Source organism: Elephantulus edwardii, unplaced genomic scaffold (genome assembly GCF_000299155.1).
Source record: "Elephantulus edwardii isolate Elephantulus edwardi_28Jun2011 unplaced genomic scaffold, EleEdw1.0 scaffold00026, whole genome shotgun sequence".
Taxonomy (NCBI): Eukaryota; Metazoa; Chordata; class Mammalia; order Macroscelidea; family Macroscelididae; genus Elephantulus; species Elephantulus edwardii.
Genome location: NW_006399776.1, coordinates 23,199,492 through 23,208,719, shown reverse-complemented (window position 1 = coordinate 23,208,719; position 9,228 = coordinate 23,199,492). Strand labels below are relative to the sequence as shown.

Below are 9,228 nucleotides of genomic sequence, written 5' to 3'. Positions count from 1 at the left end.
GACACGCAGCTGGGAAAGCTCCACCTTCAGATCGTCCAGCTGTTTTAACAGCTCCTCCTCCTTCTTGCCGTGAAGGTTCCGAGCCTTGATTTTGGCCATGGCTGAGGGTTAGAACCTGGCTGCCGCCTGATCCAAGCCCAAGAGAAAGAGGAGCCTTTTTTTTTTTTTTTTTTAGATCTTATTGTGTCTTGCAGAAGTGTTTTGTAGTTTTGTTTGTAATGGTCTTTTGTGTCTCTAGTTAGGGTTATTCCGACATATCTCAGTTGTGGTTGGCTATTATAAATGGTATTGCTTTCTTCGTTTTTTTCTCTGAGTCCTCTTTGTTACTTGTAGAGGAGACTTTTGTATATTGATCTTGTATCCTGCCATTCGACTAAATTGGTCTACTAGCTAGAACAGGTTTTTGTTGAGTTCTTGAGGTTTTCTGTGTAGACTGTCATGTCATCTGCATAAAGTGACAGTTTCACCGTCTCTTTTCCAATCTGGATACCTTTTACTGACTACTCATCTTTTGATAGTTTTTAATTGAAGATATTCTTGATAAAATACTCCAGTAAATGTGTATTAGCTGAAAGCAGAGAGTACCCAAGGAATGCCTATCTGTGTTTCATTGACTATGCAAAAGCATCTGACTGTGGATCACAACACACTATGGTTAACTCTGGGCCAATTGGCAGCATCATGATAAACTGTGAAGAGACTGAGATTGCTAACAGCTTCAGCTTGCTTGGCTGCACAATCAACTCTTTGGGTACCAGCAGCCAGGAAATCAAAAGACAAATTGTATTGGGAAAATCTGCTGTCAGGGACCTCTCCAGAGTACTGAAGAGCAATAATGTCTGCTAGAGGTACACCTGATCCAGGCCATGGTCTTTATAATTACTTGTTATGCATCAGAGAGCTGGACAATGACTAAGGATGACAGAAGGAGAATTGATGCCTTTGAGCTGTGGTGCTGGAGAAGAGTACTGAATATACCATGGACTGCCAAGAGAACAAACAGGTCCATCATGGAGAGAATGAAACCAAGGTGCTCCTTGGAGACAAGGATTTTGAAGCTCTGTCTGATATACTTTGGACATGTTTCAAGGAGGGACCAATCCTTGGAGAGGAACACCATACTTGAAAGAGTGGAGGGACAACGCAAGAGAGGAAGACCCTGGGTGAGATGGATTGATTCAAGTTTACTTTACTGGTAAATGAGTAGTTGTGTCAGAGACAGTGAAGTTGGCTCAGGATAGAGCAGGGTTCAGGGCTGTTGTACATAGAGTTGCTATGAGTCACGAGTGACTCAACAGCAAATAACAACCTATATTTAATTACAAATGAATAATTCAAAGACCATGAAATAGGGTCAAGGATGGGGTTGGATGAGGTTTCATTGAGAAAATGACACTTAAACTAGATTGAAATGATGAATAGCAGTAGATTAGACTAAAAGTGCTGCAGTGGCTTAGTGGTAAGAAGCTGCACTGTGATCCCAAAGGCATCCAGTTTGAATCCACTGGCTGCTCCAAGGAGCAGGGATGAACAGTCTCCTACCATGTGATTTTCTGCCTCTGAAAACCTGCTGGAGGGTTGGCTATAGTTGGTTCCAACTCGACACTACATAAAAACAACAAGAGTAAAAGAAGATGCCTATAGGCAGAGAAAGAACCCAGACAAAACCCTTTTGATAGATGCATTTGTGGAGGAAGAGGATGCTGTGGCTGTGGTACTGTAAGGGGCTTGGAAATCAGCCAGAGGCTGGGTCATGCATTTGGAATGATCACATGGGCCTTACAGTGAAGAATGCGAGAAAGAGGGCTGAAGAAGCAACAGCAAGAATTATGACAAAAAGTGAATTTATTATACCCCAGACAGTGGGAAAGTCCAATGGTGGCAACTAGGGGAAAAAGAAATTTTTCAGCAACTGATAAGAGGCAATTTTACATAATTGTTAAGGGTCTAGGCTCTCTTCAGTAAACATTAAGATATGTGCCGAAGTCTGTTAAAAAGCATTCAGAAATCAGTAAAAAAAAAAAAAAAAGAAAATAAACAAAAACTAAAAACAAAAACCTCATGTGTGTCAGAATAGAACTGTGCTCCTAAGGTTTTTCAATTGCAGATTAAAATAAATAAAATCACCAGGTCTTTATTGCAGGATGCTTCTGGGCAAAATGTATCTGGCAACTCTATGGTTAGCAGCCAACTGCATTAACCATTTATTTCACCTGTGGACTCCTCAGAGGTCAGTAGGTGGCAGCAATTGAGGAAGGGACTTAGTACAAAGAATTCACAGAAGATTTGAGATGTGATAATGAGGCAATTGTCTAAAAGTTACTTGAATGGAAAACCCTCAGCGCAGTGAAAAGAATAAATTCTGTGATGGTCAGTTGAGAGTCAAATTACAGCTTTGCCATTATGTGACTTTGGTAAATCACTTAACCTTCTCAAACCCCAGGTTCTACATTTTTGAAAATGACACAATAATATTAATTTGAAAGGGTTACTTGGGTGGTTAAATGGTAATATGTTCAATGCCTTGCTCAATATATGGTGATTAGTTCTTTGCATCACATTAAAATAAAGCAAGGAACAACCACTACTAAAGTGCATCATGAGGACAGCTATTGGTCAGGGAGAAAGTACAGGTTTTGTTGGTTTTGGGGTTTTTTTTAATTATTATTTTTTTCTGCGTGTACTGGTAAATCAGAGAGTTGGACAATGACCAAGGAGGATAGAAGGACAATTGATGCCTTTGAGCTGTGGTGCTGGAGAAGAGTATTGAAAATACCATGGACTGCTAGGAAAACAAACAGATTTGTCCTGGAGAGGGTTAAACCGGGTGGCTCCTTGGAGGCAAGGATTCTGAGGCTCCATCTAACTTACTTTGGACATGTTGTGAGGAGAGACCGGTCCTTAGAGAGGGACATCATGCTTGGGAGGGTGGAGGGACGGCGCAGGAGAGGAAGGCCCTCTATGAGGTGGATTGATTCAGTGACTGGGATAATTGGGATGGGAGTGTCAGAGACAGTGCGATTGGCACAGGACAGAGCGGAGTTTAGGGCTATTGTACATAGGGTCGCTATGAGTCGCAGGCGACTCGACAGCACATAACAACAACAACCGGCAAATCAAATCTGACTGGTACAGGAGGAGATTGTTCCTCCTTCTCCAGCAGAGAATCTGGTGGATTTGAACCGCTCATCTCTGCAGTTGCAATGCAGCTTCTTGCCACTAGGCCACCAGATCTCACCAGTACAGGTTTTGTCGAAAGTGAAGAGGATCAGGAAGTGCTAAAAGGGAAAAAAATCATGAATGTATGAGATAAAAACAAAAGTGAAAAATTGTATTGATCAGATTACAGAATAGAAATGAACAGTCCTTGAATAACACAGATTTCAACTGCACAAGTACATTTGTTGTTGTTTGTTGTTATGTGCCTTTGAGTCGCTTGCGACTCATAACGACCTTATGTACAACAGCCCTAAACTCTGCTCTGTCCTGTGCCAATCGCTCTCTCTGACACTCCCATCCCAATTATCCCAGTCACTGAATCAATCCACCTCATAGAGGGCCTTCCTTTCCTGCGCCATCCCTCCGCCCTCCCAAACATGATGTCCTTCTCCAAGGACCGGTCTCTCCTCACATGTCCAAAGTATGTTAGACGGAGCCTCAGAATCCTTGCCTCCAAGGAGCCACCCGGCTTAACCCTTTCCAGGATGAATCTGTTTGTTTTCCTAGCAGTCCATGGTACTCTCAATACTTTTCTCCAGCACCACAGCTCAAAGGCCTCAATTCTCCTTCTATCCTCCTTACGTATAAGTCCACTTAGACTCTAAAAATTAAAAACTCATGTGATGTCAATCACCTGCACCTGAGCAGTTTGTCACTCCAATAAATTGTGCAACGAGTAATCAAGTAAAAGGTGGTCTCTTTTCGTTATCCTATATTTTCCATCATGTCTAGCACAATACCATAAACCAGATAGTGTCACAGGACCCACACTAGTGGTGGCCAGTAGTGATGCTGAGAGTTCTCCAAGTTCTCCCAAGAAGCTAAGAGCCATACCTCCACAAGAAAAAGAGTTTAATTACTTGCTATGAACCATAGATTGAAGATTTCAAAAGAAAAAGGACTCAATTTTAAGTATCCTTGCTAGAAAGAAAGGAGAAGGAGGGAGGAAGGAAGGAAAAAAGCAGACATTTCTGAAGTCATCACTGCAAATAAGAGAACAGGTATGAAAACTTTACACTTTCTGTGAAATATATTTTCATCTCACATTGGAAAAAAACCAAGATTTTATAGAACTGCAGAGTTACAAGGCATGTAACATTAAAACAAAAAAACACCCTTAAGTATTAGTAAAGCTGCTAGTCAACAATAGATTAGTAGTAGTTACATTTTTGGGAAGTAAAAAATCAGAGTTTTCAACTGTGTACAAGTGTAGGGGTTCAGTGCCCTAACCTTTGACTTGTTCAAGGATCAATTAAAAAATGAAGGAAGATAATTATTAAATGATTGAGTTGGTAAATAGCAAGGCTAAAAAATATTGGAGGTTTAGAGGTAGACAAGGAAGGCATAATGAAGATGGGCTACAAATCAAGCCCTAAAATGAATGACTAGGCAGCCTGTTGTTTCCTCTGATGATAAAATGGCTTGTTCTAAATCTTTCATGTACCCTAATGTATTTAAGGGTGGCCTAGTGGCAAGAAGCCACTCTGCAATCCTGAAGGCATGCAGTTCAAGGCCACTAGCTGCTCCACGGGAGAAAGGTGGGAAGTCTCTTCCCATGCAATTATCTGCCTCTGAAAACCCACTGAAGGGTCAGCTATATGTTAGTTCTGACTCTATGGTACACAACTACAGTAAGTTTAAGGAAGCTCTGCTGGCCTTATGGTAAGGAGCTGTGTTGCCAGCTCAAAGGTTTGCTATTCAAATCCATCAATTGCTCCATAGAAGATGAGCATTCTCTTTCTGTGCAATTTGTTGTTTCTAAAAGCCCACTGGAGAATTAACTATGAGTCCATTCTAACACTATAGCAACATATTTAAGGCTTTCAATTTACCTCAGAATTCTACAGCTACATCTTACAAATCTTGATATGCTGTGCTTTTACTGTCAGTTAACTCGCAGTTATTTCATAATTTCCTTTTAAACCAAATTATTGACTTTATTTTTAAATCCCCAGAACATATTTGAACTCTGTAATTGCTGACTTCTAACTTATCTCTAACAGTTGTATGATATCAAGTCTTTGAAACTTTGATAATCCCATAAGGTGGTTTAGAAGAAAGGAATTGAACTGCCAACCCAAAGGTATGTAGTTCAAATCCACCAGCTACTCCAAGGGAAAAAAGATGGGCAAAGTTCCATGCATTTTACTACCTCTGAAAACCCTTTTCAGGGTCAGGTATGCATTAGGTCCAACTTGACAGTCCACAGCAACCTATCTCCAAAAGATAAGAACTAGTTTTTGTTTTGTTTGTTATTCAATAGCCATAATATCATTCTCTCTCTCTCTCTCTCTCTCTCTCTCTCTCTCTCTCTCTCTCTCTTTCTCTCTCTCTCTCTCACACACACACACACACACACATCTGGAGTTTACATTCTAATAAGAAAGACAAAAAGAAATAAAAAAGTAATGTTAGGCAATATAAATTATAGAACAATTCCACTGCTGTTGAGTCCATTCCTAATCACAATGACCCTCTGTTGTGTTTCCAAAGCTATAAATCTTCATGGGAGGAGACTTTCCATCTTTTTCCCAGAGTAGCTAGTGCATTTGAAGCACCGGAATTCTGTTTAGTAATAACACACTGTACAACCAGAGCTCCTTTAGATAGTGACCTTTCACTGCTATGGAGTTGGAACTGACTCATAGCTGATCCTCCAGCAAATTTTCAGAGGCTGTAAATCACATGGGAGGAGATTATCCATCTTTCTCTTGTGGAGGAACTGGTGCATTCAAACTGTCTGTTTCAGGCTGGCAGCATAACCTCTATCCGTTAGACCACCAGAGGCCCCTTAATAATGACAAGTATTAATAAAAATAAGGCCAAGGTAATGGGATGAGAGAGTTCTTTTCTATTGCTTAGTCAGAAAAGTCCTCTGTAAGGAGGCAACATATATAAAGGTCTCTGAATGACATGCGCTGTGTTAATGGTCTGATATGTGTGCTTACAAAACACATGTTAAATTCCTGGCCCAAGCACCCATGGATGTGATCCTGCTGCAAATAGAGGTTTTTAATCTATTATTGTAAACAAACCAGTATAGGACAGATCATAAACCAATAATTTTTTAATTTATTTTCATACAACCATTCATATACATTATATTTTAGAATATTAATAACTATTAATATTATAAAACAATTCAAAGCCTTTTATCACCATTCCTAATCATAAACCTAATAACTTTTGAGTTATGAGAAGATTCTAACACGTCCATACACAAGCACGATGGGGCAGGGTCATGGGAGCTGATGGCTGTGAGGATTGCCAAGAACTACCAAGGAATGAAAAAACAAAAATTTGGATTTTGAACCTGTAGAACTGTGAGAAACTAAAGTTCTGTTCTTTAAAGCCATTCATTTGTGGTATTTGTGTTACAGCAGTATTAGGTAACGAAGACAGAGCTCTGTTAGTGGAGACAGTAGTCAGTTAACCTGCTAAACCAATATCACACTTCTGAGATATGGAAGTTTTGTGGGAGAAAGATGAGCAGTCTCCTCATATTACATTTTACAGCCTCAGAAACTCAGTGGAGGGTGGTTATGAGTCAGAACTGGCTCCATGGCAGTGAGTGAGGGAACTAACATTTAGGAATAAGGTTCAAAACTGAAGAAGGAGTGCTTTGAGCAGAAACCCCAAAATGCCAAGTCCTGAAGTAGGGGATTTGGTTCAAGCAATATAAAGGAGGTCAGTGAGATTGGGAGGAGCAAATGAAAGAAAAGTCAAAGGAGACATCACCACGAGTGTCATAAAGGAGAATTTCTATTTCATTCTAATTAGACATCATGAGTAACCCATCAGATGGTTTTGATCAGGTAAATATGTCCTGATTTATGATTATAAAGGATCACTCTTGCTGCTATATTGAGAATAGTTTTTAGTAAAACATTTATAGGAAAACAAATGAGGAAGCAGGGTGACCAATTAGAAGGCTCTTGAAATGTCCAGATGAGAGCTAATGGTAGTGGTGTTGGTAAATGAGCACAACAGCCCTAAACCCTGCTCTATCCTGTGCCAATCTCATTGTCTCTAACACACCCACCTCATTACCCTAGTCACTGAATCAATCCATCTAGTTTCAAAATAAGATTTGAAACTGATGCTGACAGGATTTGTTAACAAGCCAGATGTAAGATATATGAGGGAAAAAAGTAAAATTTTATTCCAAGATGTCTGGCCTGACCAACTACTACCATTTGATACAGTGAGTAATACTGGGAAAAGAACAAGCTTGGAGGGAGAAGTGTACACTCTTGTCTTGGGTATGTTACATTTGAAATATTAGCTATCCAACAAAACGCTGCATAGGCATTTAGATAGTCAGCTTTAGAGTTTATAGAGATAAGTGTTAATCTGTAATTTGGAAAATATAGTGTATAAAAGTTACTGAAAGCTATGGGACTGGATGAGATTACCTGGACAGTGAGAAAAGATGAGAAAGGAAGGGGGGGGAAAGGAAAAAAAATGAGAGGAGGGGAGGAAAGTGAAGAGGTGGGGAGAAAGGGAGGGGAAGAGTAGTGAGTGAAGATAGAAAAGAGAAAATGTCCAGAAGATGAAAGGAGACAGGAGAAGAACCCACACAGAGGTGAGGAAGTGAATGTAGGGAAGCAGAGGAGTTGCAAGGTAGCTGGGAAGGAATTTGGTCTCAAGGGAATTTTTTTCCTTTTTGTTTTTGTCTTTTCACTGGGAGCTATCTCAGGGTGTTTGTACGCTGATATGAATAATCCAGTAGAGAGTTGAAAACTGATGATGCAGTAGAAAGAAGGATAATTACAGGAGCAAAGTCCCCGAGCAAGTGATAGTACAGAAGCTAGTATTCAAGTAGAGAACGATACAGAAGCACGCAGAGCATGTGCATTTCATCGGGGGAAGGGCAAAGCATGTGGGTAAAGTCATTGCTTTGGTGATTCCAACTCATAGTGACCCCATAGGGCAGAGTAGTACGTTGTATAGGATTTCCTAGTTTGTAATCTTCACAGTAGTGGATTTCCATCTATTTTTTTCCCCTCAGAGTAGGCAGATTTTCACCTCTTTTTCCTCTGAGACAAGTATCTGGTGGGTTCAAACTGCTGTTGGTGAGAAGTCAAATGCTTAAAAACTTCTGCAAGTTAACTAAGCCCACAGAGACCACCGCCATTGAGTTGACCCCAACTCATGGCAACTCACATCAGGCTTCTTGTAGGAGAAGACCCCCATATTTTTCTCCCACAAAGCTGTTGTGAGATTCCAATCCCAGCAGTGTGACCTTTAGGGTGTTTTTTGGTTTTAAGTTGGTTAACTAAATTAGTTAATTACATAAAACCTTCAAGTTGATTCCAACCCATAGGAACATTGGGGTTTGAGGCTGTAAATCTTTATAAGAAAACTACTCATTTTTCTTTTTTCAAAAACTTTTTTAACTTTGTGATTTTAATGAAAGTTTACAGAAAAGTTAGATTTTCATTCATTCATTGTTGCACGTTTTATCCCCTCATCCCCTCTTCCTCCACTTCACTTTAAAAAAAATTCATTGATTGTTGCACAATTACCTCCCCCCTCCCCCAGTCCTCTTTGCAATGTACCTCTTATTCTGGACTGTTGTTGTACAGATAATCATATATTGCTTCTAAACAGTTCTCTTCTTCATCTGTTCCAATGTAATGTTTATTATCTATCCAGTCTTTTCTTTTATTCAATAATTTCTTTTCTATATTGTGACATTTTGAAACACAGATATACATTCTTCTGGTATTCCCTGCTGTCAGCCAAGATCCATCCAACATTAGCTACAATATCCCTAGTACTACAACCCCTTCTAAACCCAGCCTGGACTTCTGGCAGTTCTCTGCTGATGTGTTGCTCCAGTCGTTTTTGGATAATCTTCAGTAGAATCTGGCTTGCATGGGAAATTACTGAGATTGGTCTATAGTTTCAACACTCTGTTGGGTCACCCTTCTTTGGGATGGGAACAACTAGAGATCTCTTCCAGTCAGTTGGCCACGTTGTTGTTCTCCAGATTCCTTGGCACAA

The 9,228-nt window shown here is 40.0% G+C and overlaps 1 pseudogene; it reads right to left on the bottom strand.

Annotated features, from left to right (window-relative positions):
• LOC102856941 overlaps positions 1 to 99 on the bottom strand; it is a 14,884-nt pseudogene extending 14,785 nt beyond the window's left edge.
• Positions 100 to 9,228: the final 9,129 nt, after the last annotated feature.